This window comes from Bufo bufo, chromosome 7 (genome assembly GCF_905171765.1).
Source record: "Bufo bufo chromosome 7, aBufBuf1.1, whole genome shotgun sequence".
Lineage (NCBI taxonomy): Eukaryota > Metazoa > Chordata > Amphibia > Anura > Bufonidae > Bufo > Bufo bufo.
The window spans coordinates 39,595,399-39,616,890 of record NC_053395.1 but is presented as its reverse complement, the minus strand read 5'-3'; the positions used below and the strand labels follow the sequence as shown (position 1 = coordinate 39,616,890).

The 21,492-nt window shown below is 43.2% G+C and overlaps 1 long non-coding RNA gene across 1 annotated transcript; it reads right to left on the bottom strand.

Annotated features, from left to right (window-relative positions):
- Positions 1-373: 373 nt before the first annotated feature.
- LOC121009041 lies at positions 374-20,551 on the bottom strand. The gene is made up of 4 exons (XR_005780669.1): positions 20,454-20,551; positions 12,304-12,307; positions 5,700-5,705; positions 374-384 (listed from the first exon to the last, which is right to left on the bottom strand). It is a non-coding gene; the product is annotated as an uncharacterized LOC121009041 (long non-coding RNA).
- Positions 20,552-21,492: the final 941 nt, after the last annotated feature.

Here is a 21,492-nt window from a genome sequence, read left to right as displayed (position 1 = left end):
TCTGGTATACTTTCAATATCAAGTTACTGTCAGTAAAAATGTAAGTGTTTCCTCAGGCAAATTCAGTAGTTCAAAGTTGTGTTTATAATGTAAATATCTGTAAATTTGACACGGCTTTAAAAGCATCTCCTGGTAAATCTCTCTGCTTCTAGAATTCACAGGTTAAACCAAACACATTTAGATCTGAGATGTAAAGGGTTTATAACCATAGTGGTCTACAAGGAAGAACTCAAAAACAAAGTACCCATCTTAAAAGGTTGTCCTATTAGGGCAACTTTTTTCCATGTGCTCTGGCTTTTTGGAGTGTGCTCACACATTACACAGAGCAGAAAGCCGATACTAATCAAATTGACCACATAATTCACGGTACCCTGCACGTTTTAACTGGTCATCAGCTCTTACTTAAGGTAATCAGCTGATCCCTGGCCCAACCACATTCTAAAGTTCTCTAATTGAGACATCTCCTTTTGGCTTCATGCACACAACCGTGCTGTTTTTTGCTCTCCACAAACCGCGGAACGGCAAAAAACGAAAGCCGTCCGTGTGCCTTCCGCAATTTGCGGAACGGAATGGGCGGCCCATTGTAGAAATGCTTATTCTTGTCCGCAAAACGGACAAGAATAGGACATGCTATATTTTTTTTTGCGGGGGCCACGGAATGGTGCAACGGATGCAGACAGCACACGGAGTGCTGTCCACATCTTTTGCGGCCCCATTGAAGTGAATGTGTCTGCACCCGAGCCGCAAAAAATGCAGCTCGGATGTGGACAACAAAAACGGTCATGTGCATGAAGCCTTTAAAAGATGATTCTATTCCTTAGAAGGCACCTCTTGGCATATTTGTTTCCCATGGAGCATTGCCAATAAGTCTCCGTACTATGGAGTACTTCTAGTAAGTCTACAGCAGCCTACCTAAGCCACATTCATAACATCGCACCCAGCCAGCCAGAATCTTACTCCTATTGATGAGGTGTAAGAACACCAAGACAGCTGTACAGTATATGGATGGATATTTGGCAAGGCTATAGTCCCTTGTCAAATCCCAAGGCTTGTTAAAAAGTCAGATTTTAAAACATAGAGAGCCACATCCACAAGCTGGTGCTTGTGAGATAGTTGGATAGAAGATGGTTGAACATGAGCTAAAAAACAATCATCTGGTGAACGTTCTTTTTGCACATACTGCCATATACATCTTAGTCCATATCTGCCGTTACATTTGATCAAACAAACTATACATGTTCAGTGAAGTCAGGTGATGTATAAAAGATCTTTTGTCCAACACTGATAGTCTGTCAGCTAAAATAATAATTTTTTGTTAAATTTCACCTTATAAACCATTGTTTTGGTTGAAATCGTCCATTTATGATAAACTTTAGACTAATGTGTATGGTACCTTTTAGTCTAAAGTTCATCAATACAGATGATTTCAGCCAAAATGGTTAAAACTTAGGTGAACTTTAACAACGAAAGACCAGTAGTGGACAAAAGATATTTCTTTGAAAGGATGTTCCCAGAAAGATCTTTTATCAATACATGAACATGTATGGCCAGTCTGACTAAAAGTAACGGCCAATATAGACAGCTGTGGCTGCAAAATGATCTTCACCAGATGATTGCTTGTTCAATCATCACCCAACTTCTGTCTAATGTGTATGACCACCATACAACTTGAAGGGGTTGTCCACTATGGACAATCCCTTATTTAAAAAGGTTCTCCTGGCGATGATCTGCTCACAGGCTATCCTGTTGTATGGGCCCTAGTGATTAGCTGTATTCATTTGGGAAACTCAGCAGCAAGTGTTCAATTAAAAGAAGCATTACACAGTGTCCACTGAAATCAAAAGGCTGTCTATGTCACGCATGGATATGCTGGGTCCTCCAGAGTGAGAATCATTTTGAAGCCCCTCTCTCTTCAAGATATTGGTGAGGGCCATGAATGGTGAACTCCCTTCTATTGATTTAAGATTTCCTGAAAGGGTATTTGAAAATGGTCTTTCTAAAGCAGAATTTCCATCTTTCTCTTGTTCTTCACTTAGCGTGTATGCAGGTAAAACTCCCTGATGGTGTCCATAAGGTTATATTGACAGAACATAGTGTCTTTTGGCTTCTACTGAACCAATTCACATTGGCATACTGTAAAATAGAAAGTATGGAATATTTTATATCTATACAATGGTATTCAGTAAAATTGCAACACTCGTGGGACATTTGATGGAAAACTATTTCCACCTATAATGGAGATTTAGTCAAAAGAAAAAGTGAAGATGCTGCCAATAATGACTAGTCAGATCATTCTTGCTATGGGCTACCACACAACTTTTCCTTGACACTCCTTTTCATAAATCTCCCATCACCAAGAGGAGAATAACAAATTTCCAGGGTTATAATCTGAAAAGAAATTTTTGGAAATATCTAGTCATGATTCTACAGTTGGGAATGAGACCAGATTAATCTGAGTAGCACATGGCATTAGGATTATACCAAAGGAAGGATTTGTTTATAGACTGTGACCATAGAGACATATAGGTCTGCATGCGAGCTGCATACACAAAAGTGTAAATATTTGTAATCAAAAACATTTGCATGGTTTCTTAAAGGGGTATTCCAGTACAATAAAAAAAATGCTCAAAATAACTAAAGGATCATACACTTACCTCGCCCATTCCCCTCTTTTGCCGTTCCGATAGTGACTTGGTCCCCGCTGCTCTGCACTTCCTTCTCCTGTACTTGACACATCAGGAAATGGCTGGGGATGCCACTCAGGCAATCATTGAGTATTGTTCCCAGCTATTTCTTGCTTTGTCGAGAACAGTAGCAGGAAGTGGAGAAGAGCAAAGACCTGACCTGAGTTTCAGGCGATCAGCGAGGTGAGTGAAAGATCTTTTACCATTGTCAGGCACTGCTTTAATTGCACTGGAATACCCCTTTAATTTTTACTTAATCTTACATACATATAAAATAGGTTACAAAAGTGTACATACCCTTTCAGGGAAATCTGCAACTTAAAACATCCGCAGGGAATTTACAAAGTGATCTTTCATACACAGACCACCTACTGTATATTTCAGGGGGCATCTCCTTTTCCTAAACTACATCTAGATTTTTTCATCAAGGGCATAAATCATTCGAACACGTATGGTAACAGAGCGTCAGTCTGTCTTATCTCTGGATGTCACTTACCGCATTTCATTAAACAAAGGGGAAATTCTATCTGTCTTCGCGGAGAGGTAGTTACAGTCTATTAAGGAGCTTAGATTTGTGCATGGTACATTATGATGGGATGATGAGATTTTATAAGTGGCGCCCGGCAAACTAACAAAAATATGAATTTGGTTTTACTGTGGTTTTTTTCTCTATCTAGATCTGTTTTATAATAAGGCTTCATGCACTGCTCACCTCTGCATCTTGAAAAGCTATTATCACAAATCTGATTGCAGACGGGTTCCTTTCCTCTCCTAATCCTTCCTAAACAAGCTTTTGAACAAGTCCATACATCTCTGAGGGCTGTGTTTAGAGAGGAAGATGTTCAGTGTTTTAAGACCTCTGCAATTTCTCTGACTTGCATTTCTATGGTAATCCCTTTGTTAACCCTCTTCTCAGCTTGCAGATGTCCCTGATGGAGTTCACAAGATAGGTGAAGAAAAGGCTTTATCTGGACTTAATCGTTGATCTGATGTGCTGATGATTGCCCTGGACAAGATGTTACATAAGAGACTAGATTTTGATGTGTTGCACCTAAAGTATACCTCTGGATTGGAGATCCCATGCACTAGGTCATGCTATGAGTCGCACTCAGGATGGGTTATCAATATCAGATTGATGGGGGTCTGGCATCCAGCACCGATCAGCTGTTTGAAGAGGCTGCAGCGCCCTCACAGCTTACCAAGCACAACGCTGAACAATATGTAATGGATGTGCTTGATATTGCGCCCAGGCCTATTCACGCGAATGGGACTGAGCTACCCCTAGGCCATGTGACCAATGATTTGGACATCACTGGTCTAGGAAGAGGCTGCAAAGCTCACCGTCCCATGGTCTTTTCAAACAGCTGATAGACGGGGGTGCTGGGGGTCAGAGCCCTCACCGATCAGATATTGATGACCTATCCTGAGGATGGGTAATTAATATTTTTCTCCTGGAAAACCCCTTAACACAGTTCAAGCAGGTCCACCAAATAGTTTGCATTGGGTTATTTGAAAGTAACTTTTTTTTAGGTAACTGGCTAGCAGTGCCATTCCCTCTACCCTCTCACCCCCAAAAAAGTTAATGTGGGTATTCTACCCTCCCACCAATGTGTAGTTTTCTTTTTCTTTTGGTCTGCTTTTTTTCTTGTTTCACTCTTAACGGTTGTACTGTAAGGTCATGCTTATGGTAATTAAACCTGTTGAGCTGCAACATTTGAGTCTTATTCGGGAGCCCGTCTTGTAGAACCACCCTTCAATTAATTTAAAATCCCAAAACCAAGACAACCCCTGGATGTAGTTCCTTTGGTTTTCACCCATTACCCAAGGATGAGATATGACCCACAGAAAGGAATCGAATGTTAGCTGCCAGTGATATATGCAGCTTTGGTCCTATTATCAAGTTGTTTGAAAGCTATGACACCTTTGGTGCCACAAGGGCATAATGGTATATGTAGCCGCCAACACCTGGAAGACATATGGAGGCCCCTGAGAGCCTCTTATGATTTCTAAGCATGTTTGAGAAATCAATATAGAGTATTATGAGCTGGACAGTTTAGATAGATATTTAATCAGTAAAGCTGGCATTAAAGTGGAAGGGATAAACTTGGAGATGACACTCCCAGTCTTCTAAGGAGTCCATTGATTTGGAGTCCTGGCCATTCATAGATTTTTCTGCTTGGTAGTTTTATACTAGTTGGGAGATATACCAACAATCTAATGTGTATAGATGTTGGCACACCTTGGCAGAAATCCTTTATTGGGAGGACACAAGACCAAATTCTGTATTAGGCGGCAATTGGGCAAAGAACATTTTTAACTAAAGTTAAAATACTTAGGGGACTAATTACTGATTACTGTAGGATTAGAGCGGAATGAACTGGATTGCGATGATATTACTGGGAAATGATCTTTGGGCTAACCCCATTGCAATGCAGTTCAGAGTAGGTATAACTTCAGTGATCCATTTCTCAGGTATAGGGATAACAAATGTATTTCATCATAATTTCCCATCCTGCTGTATTTTCCCACTGCTTTTGTGTGTTCTTGAGCATTGCTGTCTTTTGGGTGATGTCATGATATGCTACTCCTCTGATCACACGTAAGGCTAGAATGCTCTGTTGATCTCTATTTAATGGGGCATTTTCTCTCCTTTGCTTGTAATCATGCAGTATGACTGAAACATGGCTCAAATTACTCACAATTGTTTTATTCTACCTTTGAGCCTCTCCCGTTTTATCTTTAATAAGCCCGTATAGGTAATCTAGACCGGAAAATACCGCATAATGTTCTCTTGACTTCAGGAAACCACTTATGGGCTATGGGTTAAGTTTTTAACAGACTGTGAAGGCAGTATGTCCTTTCACATACATTTTCCTGGGGTTCAGTTATTGTTCATGCCATTTATTTTCACAATGCCCGTACTAAAGGCCCCTTTACACAGGTCAATGATTGGGGCAATTATCGGGGGAAAGTATTCCCAGGAATGCTCATTCCCGATAATTGCCCGGTGTAAACGTGTCACTGATCACTTGATGAGAGCTCGTTCATTGGGTAAAAACTTCATTTACACAGGCTTTGTTTGTTTGGCTGCAAAGACAACTTGCTCATTTTTTTTCACATGACTGCTGCCACCAATCACAGACCACACTGGTTTTGCGCTGTATACCACTGAGGTCAGTTATTGCTGTGCTACATTGTTTCCATAGCTCCCATGCACTGCAAAGAGAGCTACTGAAACAGCAAACTACCGACCACTTTGCTCTTTCCCGGCCACATGGTGGTCGGAACTTAGTCTAATCTTGCCTTAGTAAGGGTCCATTCACACATCCGTAGGTGTTTTTGTGGATCCACGGATCCACTGATCCGCAAAACACGGACACCGTCAATGTGCGTTCCGCATTTTGCGGACCGCACATTTGTCCGTAGGACATATTATATTTTTTTCGGGAACGGAATTGCGGATCCGCATTTCCGGATCCGGGCTGCACATCGTGCGGCCCCATAGAAATGAATGGGTCCGCAATTCCGTTCCGCAAAATGCGGAACAGAATTGCGGACAGGTAAATGGAACCTAAGAGTGAGACGAGATAACCCCTGGGTATCCAGTACTAACTTTAATGGAAGTATGAACTCAGAACTATAGCCACTTACACTGAAATAAATATGGGTAAAAATATATCTATGATTGAAAGAATATCTCCAGTTTGGACAACCCTCAAGCATCTCTTTTTGGAAATTTGGCTGTCTCTTTAAACAACAACCATCAAGAAAACGGCATAGTAAAAACCAGTGCATTAATAGGACTCTGTGTGTTGGGTGGGGAGAAGAGTCTCCTTTTTGTATGTGAAAAAAATTAATAATAGTCCTTTTCTAACATTTGCAGCTGTGTACACATCACAAAACATACTTGAAAAATGTTTGTGAAGAGTGAAAGGTGGATGCTTTTAATGATTAGTGATGGCCATTGTGCAGATGAAAGCCAGAGCCGGCATCACACTCTTTACTCCTGACAGTCAGATGTCACTGCGCGAATGACACACAGCACGATGGCCATCTGCCTCCCCTGTTATCCGCATGAATATCATTTATTCTGATAAACCTTCATTATATTGACTACAGTAGATAAGCCAAAAAGATGAAATTCTGTTGACATTGTAGTTTATGCTAAAAATGAAAAGAAAATGTTATTATTCATTTCATTCCAAAAGCTGATATTTGGATGTGAATGGAGTTCAAACTGACTCAGAGTTTTATATGCATAACCCTCTGTGCAATTTGGACCCCATGTTGCACCGCATGGTTTATGAACCAGAGAGTGAGAAAACATCCTCACTCCAAAGTCTAAAGCTGGCAATCCTTAAAATATTTATTGGGCAATGGTCAGCCAAATGATCGTTCATCGGACCGTTCACAAAGCCGATTGCCCCAAAAACATGTCTATAGGCACTTTAAATGTGTTGGCCACTTTAACCTAAAGTTCAGGAAATGGCCTCCATGCTTACTAGTGTTGATCAAGCACCAAAATGCTCGGGTGCTTGGGTGCCCTAGCTGAACACATCGGGATGCTCGGAAAGTCAATAGGAGAACCTGAGCAATAAACCAGGCACCCCCTGCTCTGAACAGGGGAGGGTGCCTGGTTTATGGGAAAAGGTCAGAAAATGATGGAAACACCACCTAAATAATTCAGGAACAGCATGAGGAGGATGTCTGGATGCATCTTGGACTCCCAGGTCGCTGCTGGGAACGATGTTGTCCGAGTAGTACGCCACTTTTACAGACTGACAATAATACGCACCAAACCGAAGATAAAATTGTTAGGAAGCATTCTTTCCTGTATATTTACTTGTATATAAAGTGCAAGTGCTGCCAAAAATTACAAGGAAGAGGTACTCCGATACAACCTGTATATCACATAAAGGAGGGCCTCATTCACATTGTGGTACAATTGTTCAGGTAGTGGGACTCCTACACTCATAAAGCCTATGCACTAATGGAAAGGGCTGCCAAAAATTACAAGGAACCGGCACTACAATACACCCTTTGTTACACATAAAGGAGGGCATCATACACAGCCATGAAAAATTATGATTGATGTCCTGCTGGTGACCCTCAAAAACATTTGGAGCCTGCTGATCTGACCATCTAAAACATTATGTGCGAGGCCCTGCTGCCGCTTGGTGACTCTAGATAACCTGGGGCCGATCGCACGTCCCCGTGACGGCGACGATCCATTCGGATGTCTGCCCTATCAACTTTCAATGTTATTTTCAGCCCAAACCATGTAGACCATGGGTAATGGGGGAATCATGGTTCGATTCCGGAGAGGGAGCCTGAGAAACAGCTACAGCTACCACATCCAAGCAAGGCAGCATGCACACAAATTTCCTATTAGGTATAAATAGGTGAGGGCCTGCAGGTGAGCGGACCCTGTAAAAGATTGTAGGTGAAGGCCTGCTGGTTACCCACAAAAACATTTGGAGCAAGGGCCTGCTGATCTGACCATCTAAAACAGGCATCCTCAAACTGTGGCCCTCCAGCTGTTGTAAAACTACAACTCCCACAATGCCCTACTGTAGGCTGATACCTGTAGGCTGTTCGGGCTTACTGGGAGTTGTAGTTTTGCAACAGCTGGAGGGCCGCAGTTTGAGGATGCCTGATCTAAAACATTATGGGTGAGGGCCTGCTGCCGCTTTGGTGACACTAGATAACCTGGGGTTGATCGCATGTCCCCGTAATGGCGATGATCCATTCGTATGTCTGCCCTATCAACTTTCGATGTTATTTTAAGCGCAAACCATGGTGACCTCGGGTAATGGGGGAATCATGGTTCGATTCTGGAGAGGGAGCCTGACAAACAGCTACGGCTACCACATCCAAGCAAGGCAGCATGAGCTCAAATTATCTATTAGGTATAATTAGGTGAGAGCCTGCAGGTGACCTGACCCTGTAAAAGATTTTAGGTGCGGGCCTGCTGGTGAGCTAAACCTGTAAAAAAATTATATGCGAGGGCCTGCTGGTGAGCTGACCCTCTAAAAAATTATATGCGAGGGCCTGCTGGTGAGCTGACCCTGTAAAGCATTATATGCGAGGGCCTGCTGGTGAGCTGACCCTGTAAAAAATTATATGCGAGGGCCTGCTGGTGAGCTGACCCTCTAAAAAATTTAATGCGAGGGCCTGCTGGTGAGCTGACCCTGTAAAACATGGTAGGCGAGGGTCTGCTGGTGTGCTGACCCTGTAAAACATTATATGCGAAGGGCCTATATGCGAGGGCATTATACAGTATGTGACAAATAAGCATGTGTTGATATGATGGAAGAGGAGGATGAGAAAAGGAAGATTCAACCATATACCCTTGTTTGTTGTGGAAGGGGTGCATGGGAATACAGTGTATTCAGTAAATTATAAACAACACATTTAAAATGCCTTTATGAGAAGTCATGGTCAATCAAGGTCTTGTTTATTTTTATAAGAGTCAACCTGTCAGCTTTTCAGTTGACAGGCGGATACGTTTATCTATTATAATGCTACCAGCAGCACTAAATACCCGCTCAGACAAAACACTGGCGGCAGGGCAGGCCAGCACCTCCAAGGCGTAGAGCGCCAGTTCGTGCCACGTGTCCAGCTTGGACACCCAGTAGTTGTAAGGCACTGAGGGATGATTGAGGACGCTGACACGGTCTGCTATGTACTCCTTTACTATCTTCCAAAATTTTTCCCTCCTTGTGACACTAGGCCGCGCATCATTGTGAGGGTGCTGGCGGGGTGTCATGAAACTTTCCCAGGCTTTGGAGAGTGTTGCCCTGCCTCTGTTGGAACTGCTATGTGTTCCCCTTGTCTCCCCTCCTCGGTTGGCCAACAAAACTACGGACTCTGCCGCCAGCGTTGTCAGATGGAACTTTTTGGAGTAATTTTTCATCAAGGATCTTCTGGTATTGCACCGTTTTGCTCGTCCTCTCCACCAGAGGAATGAGAGATGAGAAGTTCTCTTTGTAGCGGTGGTCAAAAAAGTGAACAACCAGTAATCCGAGTTGTCTAAAATGCGTATAAAGCGCGGTTCGCGGGAAAGGCAGCCTAACATGAAGTCAGCTATCTGTGCCAGAGTACCAACAGGCAAGACTTCGCTGTCGTCATCAGGAGGGTCACTCTTAATCTCCTCATCCTCTTCCTCCTCTTCTGCCCATCTACACTGAACAGATGGAATTAAACTTCCATGGGTACTACCCTCTGTATCGGAGGCAACCGTCTCCTGCTCCTCCTCCTCTTCATCGCCCAATTCGCACTGAGAAGACGAACTGAGGGTGGTCTGGCTATCACCCCGTTTAATGTATTCCCCCATTTCCACCTCTTTCACATGCAAAGCGTTGTCCTTAATTGTGAGCAGCGAGCGTTTGAGTAGACAAAATAGTGGGATGGTTACGCTGATTATAGCGTTATCGCCGCCCACCATCTGTCTTGATTCCTCAAAGTTTCTTAAAACCTCACAGAGGTCAGACATCCATGCCCACTCCTCGCTTGTGAATGGCGGAAGCTGACTGGAAAGGGGACGACCATGTTGCAGCTGGTATTCCACTACTGCCCTCTGCTGCTCACAAAGCCTGGCCAACATGTGGAACATGGAGTTCCAGCGCATGCTCATGTTGCACAACAGCCAGTGAGCTGGAAAATTCAAGCGCTGCTGTACCGTTGAAAGACTGGCTAAAGCTGTCAATGATTTGCGGAAATGTGTACACACGTGGCGCACCTTCACCTGTAGCGCAGGGCCTCAGGCAAATTGGGGTAGGTTTTGAAAATCCGCTGAACCACACGGTTGAACACGTGGGCTAGGCATGGGATGGGTCTGAGCTTGCCGAGCTCCAAAGCCGCCACCAAGTTACAGCCATTATCATGCCTGGTTCTAGGTTGAGTGGCGAGAGCCACAGCTCAGTCTGGTCTCCTATCCCCTGCCATATCTCTGCGGCGGTGTGCTGTTTGTCCCCTAAGCATATCAGCTACAGCACGGCCTGTCGCGGCTTCCCCACTGCAGGGCTACACTGTTTCCAGCTACTGACTGATGACTGACTGGTGCTGCACTCCGATAATTCGTAGGTGGAAGTGGAAGAGGAGGCGGAGGAGGAGAAGTGGGGTTTGGAGCCACTAACGTAGGTGCTGGCGGAAATCCTTATCGATGTAGGGCCTGCAATCCTTGGCGTCGGTAGCACCTGTGCCATCCCTGGGTACGAATCGCTCCCAGCCTCCACAACATTCACCCAGTGTGCCGTCAGGGAAATGTAGGGTCCCTGGCCGAATGCACTTGTCCATGTGTCAGTGGTTAAGTGGACCTTCCCAGTAACTGCGTTGGTCAGGGCATGTGTGATGTTACGAGACACATGTTGGTGTAAGTTGGGCACGGCACACCTTGAAAAATAGCGGCGGTTGGGGACTGCGCAACGAGGGACGGCCGCCGACATCAGGCTGCAGAAGGCCTCAATGTCCACAAGCCTAAATGGCAACATATCCAGGGCCAGTAATTTGGAAAGCTGCGCATTTAGTGCTATGGCCTGTGGGTGGGTGTCTGGGTATTTTTGCTTGCGTTCAAAGGCTTGGGGTAAGGACATTTGGACACTGGGCTGGGACACGGAAGTGGATGTGGTCGCTGATGGTGCTTGCGAAGGTCCAGGTGAAGGGCGGGAGGCATCCGGGCCTGCGCCTTTGATAGGGGATTGGCCAGCACGTAACATAGGGGAAGAGGAGGAAGTGGTGTGACCCGCAGACACAGATTGTGGACCCAGGCATTCGTCCCACTTATTATGGTGCTTGGATGCCATGTGGTGGATCATGCTGGTGGTGGTGAGGTTGTTAGTGTTCACGCCCTGGCTCATTTTCGTATGGCACAGGTTGCAAACTACTATTCTTTTGTCGTCTGAAATTTCCTCAAAAAAAGCGCCATACTGCAGACCATCTACCCCTTGGCAAGGGAGATTTCCGCAAGGGGGTGCTCCGTGGAACAGTTGCGGGCCTGTTTGGTGTGGCCCGCCTTCTCCCTTTTGGCACCCTACTGCCTCTTCCAGCCTGTTGCGGGGCTGCACATCCCTCCCCCTCTGTACTGCTGTCCTCGCTCGGCTTTCCACCTTCCCAGGTTGGGTCAGTGACCTCATCGTCCACCACCTCCTCTTCCACTTCCTCACTCTGATCATCCTCCTGATTTGTTTACCTAACTGCAACCTGTGTCTCATCTTTTTCATAAACTTCTTGAGACAGTAATTGCGGTTGACTCATTGGCAACTTTGTCTCATCATCATTCACCTCATTAAACACTAATTGCCGTTCCCCACCGTCATGTTCTTGTGACTGTGGATGCTCAAGAGGTTGGGAATCAGGGCACAAGATATCATGTCCCTCTTTAAGAGTGCTTGGCGAGAGGTCCAAATCAAGTAATGATGATGAAAAGAGGTCCTTGGAATATCCGAGTTTGGGATCACTTGTTTGGCCAGACTGTACATGGTGGGAGGAAGGAGGATCAGGGTAAGGATTGTGTTGACCAGACTCTTGGCTACTTAGACTGCACTTGGTGGAAGACAGGGTGGTGCTTAACCGACTAGAAGCATTATCTACTGCAATCCAACCTACCACCTGCGCGCACTGGGCTGACTTCGCGAGCGTTGTCCTGCGCCGCCCTGCAAACTGGGACATGAAGCTAGGTATCGTGGATTATTGTTTTTCTTGTGCTCTGGCAGCAGGCACAGTTTCACCGCGCCCAGGGCCATGGCCTCTGCATGCACCATCAGCATCACGGCCACTTCCCCATCCCTTACTGCTCGCCTTCTTAGTTTTAAATGTGATATATGCTTGAAAGTCACACGTACAGTAGCGTAGGATTTGGAAGTGTATGCGCAAAAAAATTTACAAAGGAATTTGTGATGAGGAAACGTTATACAGGACAGGTACCACAGGTAATGTCACTGTTCGCAGTGTCTACGGAAAAAGTACACTGGATGATACTGATATTTTAGGGATGCGCACACTTTAAACAGGAGATGTGGCGCAGATAATTTAACTGTCTGCAGCAGACACCTTCTACAGAAAAAGTACACTTGATGTCACTGATATTTTAGGGATGCGCACACTTTACACAGGAGATGTGGTGCAAATAATGTAACTGTCCGCAGTGGCCTATTACACAGTATTTAGTGCAGGATGCGCTAAAAATATATATTGCTGCTGTCACACACAATAGTCCTTAAAAGGACTTTTGGGTCTATAAAAAAATTTGTGTATAAAAATCTTCATATTACACTCCCTACACTGTCTGTCCCTTCCTATGCACAGCTCTCCCTAACACTGAGCAATTTAGCGCAGGTTGCGCTACAAACATACAGTTGCAAAAAAAAAAGTATGTGAACCCTTTGGAATGATATGGATTTCTGCACAAATTGGTCATAAAATGTGATCTGATCTTCATCTAAGTCACAACAATAGACAATCACAGTCTGCTTAAACTAATAACACACAGAATTAAATGTTACCATGTTTTTATTGAACACACCATGTAAACATTCACAGTGCAGGTGGAAAAAGTATGGGAACCCTTGGATTTAATAACTGGTTGAACCTCCTTTGGCAGCAATAACTTCAACCAAACGTTTCCTGTAGTTGCAGATCAGACGTGCACAACAGTCAGGAGTAATTCTTGACCATTCCTCTTTACAGAACTGTTTCAGTTCAGCAATATTATTGGGATGTCTGGTGTGAATCGCTTTCTTGAGGTCATGCCACAGCATCTCAATCGGGTTGAGGTCAGGACTCTGACTGGGCCACTCTAGAAGGCGTATTTTCTTCTGTTTAAGCCATTCTGTTGTTAGTTTACTTCTATGCTTTGTGTCTTTGTCCTGTTGCAACACCCATCTTCTGTTGAGCTTCAGCTGGTGGACAGATGGCCTTAAGTTCTCCTGCAAAATGTCTTGATAAACTTGGGAATTCATTTTTCCTTCGATAATAGCAATCCGTCCAGGCCCTGACGCAGCAAAGCAGCCCTAAACCATGATGCCCCCACCACCATACTTCACAGTTGGGATGAGGTTTTGATGTTGGTGTGCTGTGCCTCTTTTTCTCCACACATAGTGTTGTGTGTTTCTTCCAAACAACTCAACTTTGGTTTCATCTGTCCACAGAATATTTTGCCAGTACTGCTGTGGAACATCCAGGTGTTCTTGTGCAAACTGTAAATGTGCAGCAATGTTTTTTTTGGACAGCAGTGGCTTCCTCTGTGTTATCCTCCATTGAAATCCTTTCTTGTTTAGTGTTTTATGTATTGTAAATTCGCTAACAGGGATGTTAGCCTATGCCAGAGACTTTTGTAAGTCTTTAGCTGACACTCTAGGATTCTTCTTCACCTCATTGAGCAGTCTGCGCTATGCTCTTGCAGTCATCTTTACAGGACGGTCACTCCTAGGGAGAGTAGCAGCAGTGCTGAACTTTCTCCATTTATAGACAATTTGTCTTACCGTGGACTGATGAACAGCAAGGCTTTTGGAGATACTTTTATAACCCTTTCCAGCTTTATGCAAGTCAACAATTCTTAATCGTAGGTCTTCTGAGAGCTCTTTTGTGCGAGGCATCATTCACATCAGGCAAGGCTTCTTGTGAAAAGCAAACCCAGAACTGGTGTGTGTTTTTTATAGAGCAGGGCAGCTGTAACCAACACCTCCAATCTCATCTCTTTGATTGGACTCCAGTTGGCTGACACCTCACTCCAATTAGCTCTTGGAGATGTAATTAGTCTAGGGGTTCACATACTTTTTCCACCTGCACTGTGAATGTTTACATGGTGTGTTCAATAAAAACATGGTAACATTTAATTATTTGTGTGTTATTAGTTTAAGCAGACTGTGATTGTCTATTGTTGTGACTTAGATGAAGATCAGATCACATTTTATGACCAATTTGTGCAGAAATCTATATCATTCCAAAGGGTTCACATACTTTTTCTTGCAACTGTATATTGCTGCTGGCACACACAATAGTCCTTACAAGGACTTTTGGGTCTCTGAAACGTTTTTGTACAAAAAAATATTCAATTACACTCCCTACACTCTCTGTCCCTTCCTATGCTCAGCTCTCCCTGACTACGAATAAGCTGAACATGCGTCATCGGGTGCTATATAGCACCCGATGACCTGTTTCGGCCAGCCAATCACTGTAATGTCAGTAGCCAACATGGCTACTGGCATTACAGTGAGGGCAGTACTTACCTGCACTTTTATTGGCTGCGTAGCAGGCGAGAAACGTGCGGAAAGGAGACTCAGCTGAGTACCGCCATGTCTCGAGCATCCATATGCTCGAGCCGAACAGGTGTTCGGCCGAGCATGCTCGATCAACACTAATGCTTACCTTAGTCGACATGGAGTGGTTCAAGGGCAGCAATATAAACAGGCGCTGGGGTCCATAGTCCTCTATCTGCTGCTGTGCTGCCCCTTCCAGTGCATGAGCAGTAGAAGACAGAAGTGCCACTTTTGAAAGAATATGGATGCTGGTGCATGTTTACTCCACACTATCCATGGGCACCTGGGGCACACCTTCATGCGGGCTGAGATAAGAGTAGAGGCCAATTAGCAGGTTCCGATGCCATTACACACTAGTGTATGGCATTGCTAAAATGTTGGTTCCTGCAGAGGCCTTAGGGCTCCACTTCACATAAAAAGACACCATTACCATAAGTGGTACATGTAGATGAAGAGCCTTTTCTGTACTGGGGTCCAAGAGCTCCAAGTTATGCCTTTGTGTGTGGCCCTTTGATGTAGGCAAGGGCTGCATTGTAGACCCCAATAAGGGTCAGTTTGACTATCAAACAGTTCTCCACATTACTTTTTGTATATTTGGATGAGTGCAATAGGTGCTCAATAAGGACACTCTAAAAGGGAATTTATGGAGCTTCAAGCGTCACAATGTCAACAAGGACTCTTCTCCTCTAACTCATCTCCTGCCTCCCGTACTTTACCGCCATTGTTTTAGTGCAGGACATAATGTGCATCACGAAACGGTTGTGAAATTAAGCATCTGCGTCTCTCTACCGACTCTAAGAAAAGAGGAAATATGAATTCACAAGAGTCTTTCAGCTTTCTTTGTTTATGTACTTTAGTGAGATTACATCTTTAATCACTGCTGCTTCTTCAGCTTGATTCATGCACCTTAATAAGGTCCGCTTACTTACATATGCTAAACAAATACATTATTATCAAGCACTTCACTGAATGCTACACTGCGGTTCCTTCCAGTCATTGGCTTGAAGTGACCTTTCATCTCCGCCAATCCATTCTGTCTCGCAGCACTGTGGGCTCTGATGCAAAAACCCTTTATAAATAACTCAAGCTTTTAACGTCAGTCATTGCAAAAACTGAAAAACTTTAAACAAGCTGACCTTTTTTTGAGGATTTTCATCAAACCCCTTTTAAACCTGTTTAATTATTCCAGTAGTCTGCAAGAAGAAAGAAAAAAAAAAAGTCTACTTTTGTCCCCTAAATGTTTATAGACCATGACTTAACTTTATATTAGCCATGATAAATGCTAGTTTCATGTTTGATCTGGCTGGGAACTCTAGAAGAAGGATTAAAAGGCAATAACCCGAGAAATTATTTTGATCAAACCCATTACTCCATAGTCTATTTCCGAAGAGGGGCCCATTGGCTGTAGACAGATCGAAAAACTAATATTTGATAAAACAACAGAGACAGTGGTCAGAGGTCTCAGACCTCAGAACGGATTTTTCTTAGTTTAATCCCTCGGAGGACGTTGCAAGAAAATCCCATCTTTTTTTACAGGGGAAAAGTACAGTAAATAGGTTTAAGTGCTAAAGTTCAACCTTATGCTCAAAATAGATTGTCGGTCTCTCAGAAGTTAGCGTAAGCACCACACACTAAATTTGTCGGTCAAGCTAGGTTGGGTGAGGTGGCCACAATTAAGATGTTCTTCATAATTTAGGTTGAGATCTAGGAGATTGGATGAGATAAAGTACTCCTTGTACGATGGAAATGAGATACTCAGAAGGTCACTGGTGGTCTACAGACTATGTCTACATCTCAGAAGGACTCCTTGGGTGTGATAGCCTCAAAGTTTATGTCATATTTTGCAACTTGAGTAACCAGTTCATGTTGTGGGTTATGTGAATTCAAGGTTTATTTTTGGATGTGAACAAATTGTTCAACCAAAAATTGTTTTAGGTCTTTTGATGCTATATCTGACACATTGCCTCAAAAGAAAAACAACATTCAGTAGCTCTCCCTTCTTATGAGAACAAGGCTTATTTCAGATATTCACAATATGGTTACATAGAGTTTGAATTAGAACCGTAGCCCTCACATCATCCCATATGATTCTGCTGAACAAACCTTCAGTCACCATAGGGACTCTATGATGATGCAAGTTTAAACCAAGGGAACCCTGGAGGATGGCCAAAACATGGATCCTCAAATGAGCCAATATTGCAGTAGGCCAAAAGCATGTTCCAACGCTAGTGTTACAACGAGGGCGGTTCAATTATAAGAACAATTAGAAGCTCATGGTCTAGTATTCAAGTAGTACCAGATAGACTAGATTCAAAGTTAGAAAAAACCTCTAGAACCCACAACTATCTCCAGAACGAGGCCCTCAAAGTGAAAGAGAGCACAAGTCACTCCATTCATAGCTGTAGAACTTCCGAAAACAGCTGATGAATGGACTGAGTGGTGTGCTCTCCTTCATTTTGGGGGCCCTGTTCTGGGGATAGGATAAGGTCTCAGATGTGGGACCTGCACCAATCTGATATTGATGGCATATAATAACAATATTCCATCGATGGTTGAGATAAGACAACCCCTTAAATGTTTAAAGGGAATCTGTCATCAACTTTGTGCTGCCCATACTTACGGCAGAATAAAGTAGACACAGGTGAGTTGATTTCAGCGGTCTGTCATTCAAAAGTTAAAAGTAAGTGGTTTCTGAGAACCAACATTACAATCATTGCAGACTGGGCCTGGAAAAGAGTCACGGACACCTGAGAAGAGTCATGGTCGTTCATAAATTCCTGCTCTCCCTGCTGATGACTGACAGTCTTCTACCTAGTTGTCTCCCCTTCTCTGTAGGAGAGAACTGCCAACCATAAGCAGATGGGCGGGAGAGGAGGAGATCACGAATAACCATGACTCTTTTCAAGTAGATTTGACTCTTTTCAAGGCCTGGGCTGCAATGATTATGATGCTGGTTCTCAGCAACCACTTACTTTTAGCTCATGAGTGATACACCGCTGAAATCAGCGTGTATGTCACTATTTCATGCTGCCCTCAGTGCAGTCAGCATAAAGTTTATGCCAGGTTCTCTTTAATAAATCACTTCCATCACTTGAGGCAGCAAAGTTTTCAGAATTTTGAGGTTCAGAAATTATATATAGATAGTATACTAAGTTACTGTATAATATCTCATTTTCTTCTCCATGGCCAGCGACTTCAAACAGCACCATTGTTCATAGGCTGATATTAGATATGCATCTGATACCTAAGGAAAAATTGGCTAATAGTCCATTATATCAGCCTGTCACTCGATAATAAGCAATAAGAGTCACATCAATTATACATCCGTCAACCTGAGAACAAAGCCTCATTTACCGGTACCTGCCAGGGTGCGTCTGTTCCAGACTGAAATAAAAACATCCACGGGCACAAACAGGTGCTCTCCTCTGTAAATAATGTCTGACTACTTCAGATCTTCAGATCAGAAAGTAGAATATACAAGCAGGATCCACTTTGCTGACATATGGAGTGCTTGGAACAAGTATGAATATAATACAGGAAAGAGCGCTGGAGGTTTGTCATCACTTACTAATCATGTCATAGTTTTCACTCAATTATCAAAAAATTTTTAAAAAATGTTCCTCTTGTGTTGGTTCCACCCGGTCATTCCCAATCACTAAGTATAATAGTTATTAGGACATTCTAGATGGTTATTTGTGACTACACGGTCTTTACGTGAATAATTTATTCCTTTGATCTGCTTTTCACTGCTGGGATGATGCCAAATGGCTCTGAACAGGTTGAAGGCCTTTTCCCCAGGATGAAAAAGGAAGCTGCTCCCTTCCTTCTAACCCACTCCAAAATATGTCATTTCACTTTAGGTTGTCAATAGTTGTCCTCTTCCATATTTTTCACTTTCCTCTTCTTCTGATATATTAAAATGCCAGCATTCTTGTCTTGTATCATACAGCCTAGTTCTGCTAAGAACCAAAGAAACCAAGCAAATACAGAAAAGTTTGTAGCATTATAATCTAATTTTCTTTTCAACCGCTATTGATTGTCATAAACCATTTTTGGCTGACTGTGTATGGTTAGAAAGAATAGTTGCATGCAAAAGTTGTGGTGCCCTTTGCGCGACTGAAAGGACCTATGTTATGGCCACCAGTAGTGTGTTGACCCCGGACTTGCAAGGGTTTCTGCTCTTAATTATTCCTTAAAAACTTTTTACTAGGGTTCCTGAATGAAACTATTTGCTTATAGCAATAGGTAATGAAAAAAAAGGCAGCCATATTGTAAAATGGTGGTCTTACGCAATAGAATCAGCTCGTAGAGTTGTATTCAGGCAAACATGGAAATATACAAAATCATCAGGCATAGGCATGATCTGACTTAGGCAGAAGTACAGCCATATACATCTGTACAGGAAACTTAAAGGGCACCTATCAGCAGAATAAACTCTCTTAAACCAGGCATACTGATTAATCATTTAATCTTGCTTATTAAAACAATATCTGTCTTGTGAAAATCGGTTGTGGTGTTCCTGAGAAAAAAAGATTTTTATTTCGTCATGTACTGATGACTTCAGTGCAGAGGGGCGGGGCCAGGCCTCTCTGTTCACCTCTGCTCCTCAACTTTCCAGTGTTGGCCACGCCTCTCAGAGCACTAAAATGTTTGTTTTCATAAAGAATTAAATTATTTTTTTCTCAGGAACGCCACAACCGATTTTCACAAGATAGGTATCATTTTAATCAGCAGGATCAACCCGTGTGGTTGGTTTAATAGGGTTCTGCTGATAGGTAGTCTTTAAACTTAAAAGGGTTGTCCTGTATGGGCAAGCCCTTTTCAGCAGATATATCCTCCCAAAATAAGCTCACTACAAATATTCCACTACTGTGACCCCTCAGCAGTCAGTTATAACATGAGAAGGAATTTTTCAGCAAGTGTTCACTTTCTCCGCAGGATAAATGAAACATTTCACAGTGGCCATTAAAGGCGTTTTCTGAGATTCTGATATTGATGGCCTATCCTCTGGATAGGTAATCAATATCAGATCGGCAGGGGTCTGACTTTAGACACCCCTACCAATCAGCTTCCTAGGCCAGTGATGTCACGTTCATCGGTCACATGGCGTAGACGCAGCTCAGTCCCATTTAAGTGAATGGGGCTAAGCTGGAATACCAAGCACAGCCGCTATCCAATGGATGGAGCTGTGCTTCGTAAGATGGAAGGAGGCCAAGGTGCTCTCCGGATCAAACAGTAAGGACCCCCGAAAATCTGATATTGATGACTAGGGTTAAGCAAATCGAAGCATCCGAAGTGGACTTCCGAATGACAATCCAAATTTCAGACTCACCTCATCCATTTGCACGCGAAGAGACCGCTGTGGCCATCTTGATTGAATTCAGTAACAAATTTTCAATAGGTCCAGTGCCTTGGAATTTAAAATAAAACGTAACTTTTATTTACATGAATAAAAAAAAACATGGTGTCCTCGGGGGGACACGTTTCGCGCAGATCGCTCTTCATCAAGCACCTTGATGAAGCATGATCTGCGCGAAACGCGTCCCCCCGAGGACACCATGGAGTTTTTTTATTCATGTAAATAAAAGTTACGTTTTATTTTAAATTCCAAGGCGCTGGACCTACTGAAAATTTGTTACTGAATTCTCTCATTACTCCAGATCCGGAGGGATTCATCGGTACTGATTTTTTATCATAATACGGGAGTGTCTGGATTACGCAAATTTAGGGTGAGCTGTGCAAAAAAACTTTTTTTTTCCTTGCATCTTGATCCCGCACGGAATGTTGCGCATGGTGATGTATGACATCACCAAGGCGGCCAACTTAATGACGCAAGAGGATAGGTCATCAATATCAGAATCTCAGAAAGTCCCTTTAAATATCCTAAGTTGACTATGTCATGCACAGTTTTGTTGGGTCCTCCATAGAGTGGAGGACCCAACAAAACTCTACTATGGTGCTGAAGTATTCCCTTCTATTGTCTCACAGTGCCATAATAGGGTATTTGATAATGGGTTTTCTAAACCCTACATCAGCTAGTCCTGAACTTTATTCTGAGATGTGATTTATTTAAAGGGCCTCCAAATAGTGGCTTTGTGAAGATGTGTAGAGCCTCAGACATGAAGCCCAAACCTCAGTAAGAGCAGGAAGCTTCAATGATTGGCAGGAACGGTTCTTTAGCCAAAATATCAATTCTACTTTATTAAGAAATTATTTTTTTTCTGCTATTACTTGATACACTGCTCACCTGTACTCAACTAAAAAAGAATTATTATTACTACGCAGCTTCTAGTCATCAGCTTGATGTCTTCATGTTGATAGAGGAGCTGTCCACTTGATCTGTAGCACAAAGCTGAAGGGTTTGCAAAACTTCAATAGTTACAATTCAGCAGTGTCTCTCCATCCATGTGATGACATACATTATCTCTCCAACTTCTCCATGGAATGAAGTTATGTTGGCAAGAGGTTGAACCAGCCTTATTTTACAGCACGATAGACACATTTAATATGTGTGCACATGGCGAACCACCACTGCATCATTAAGTTCATTC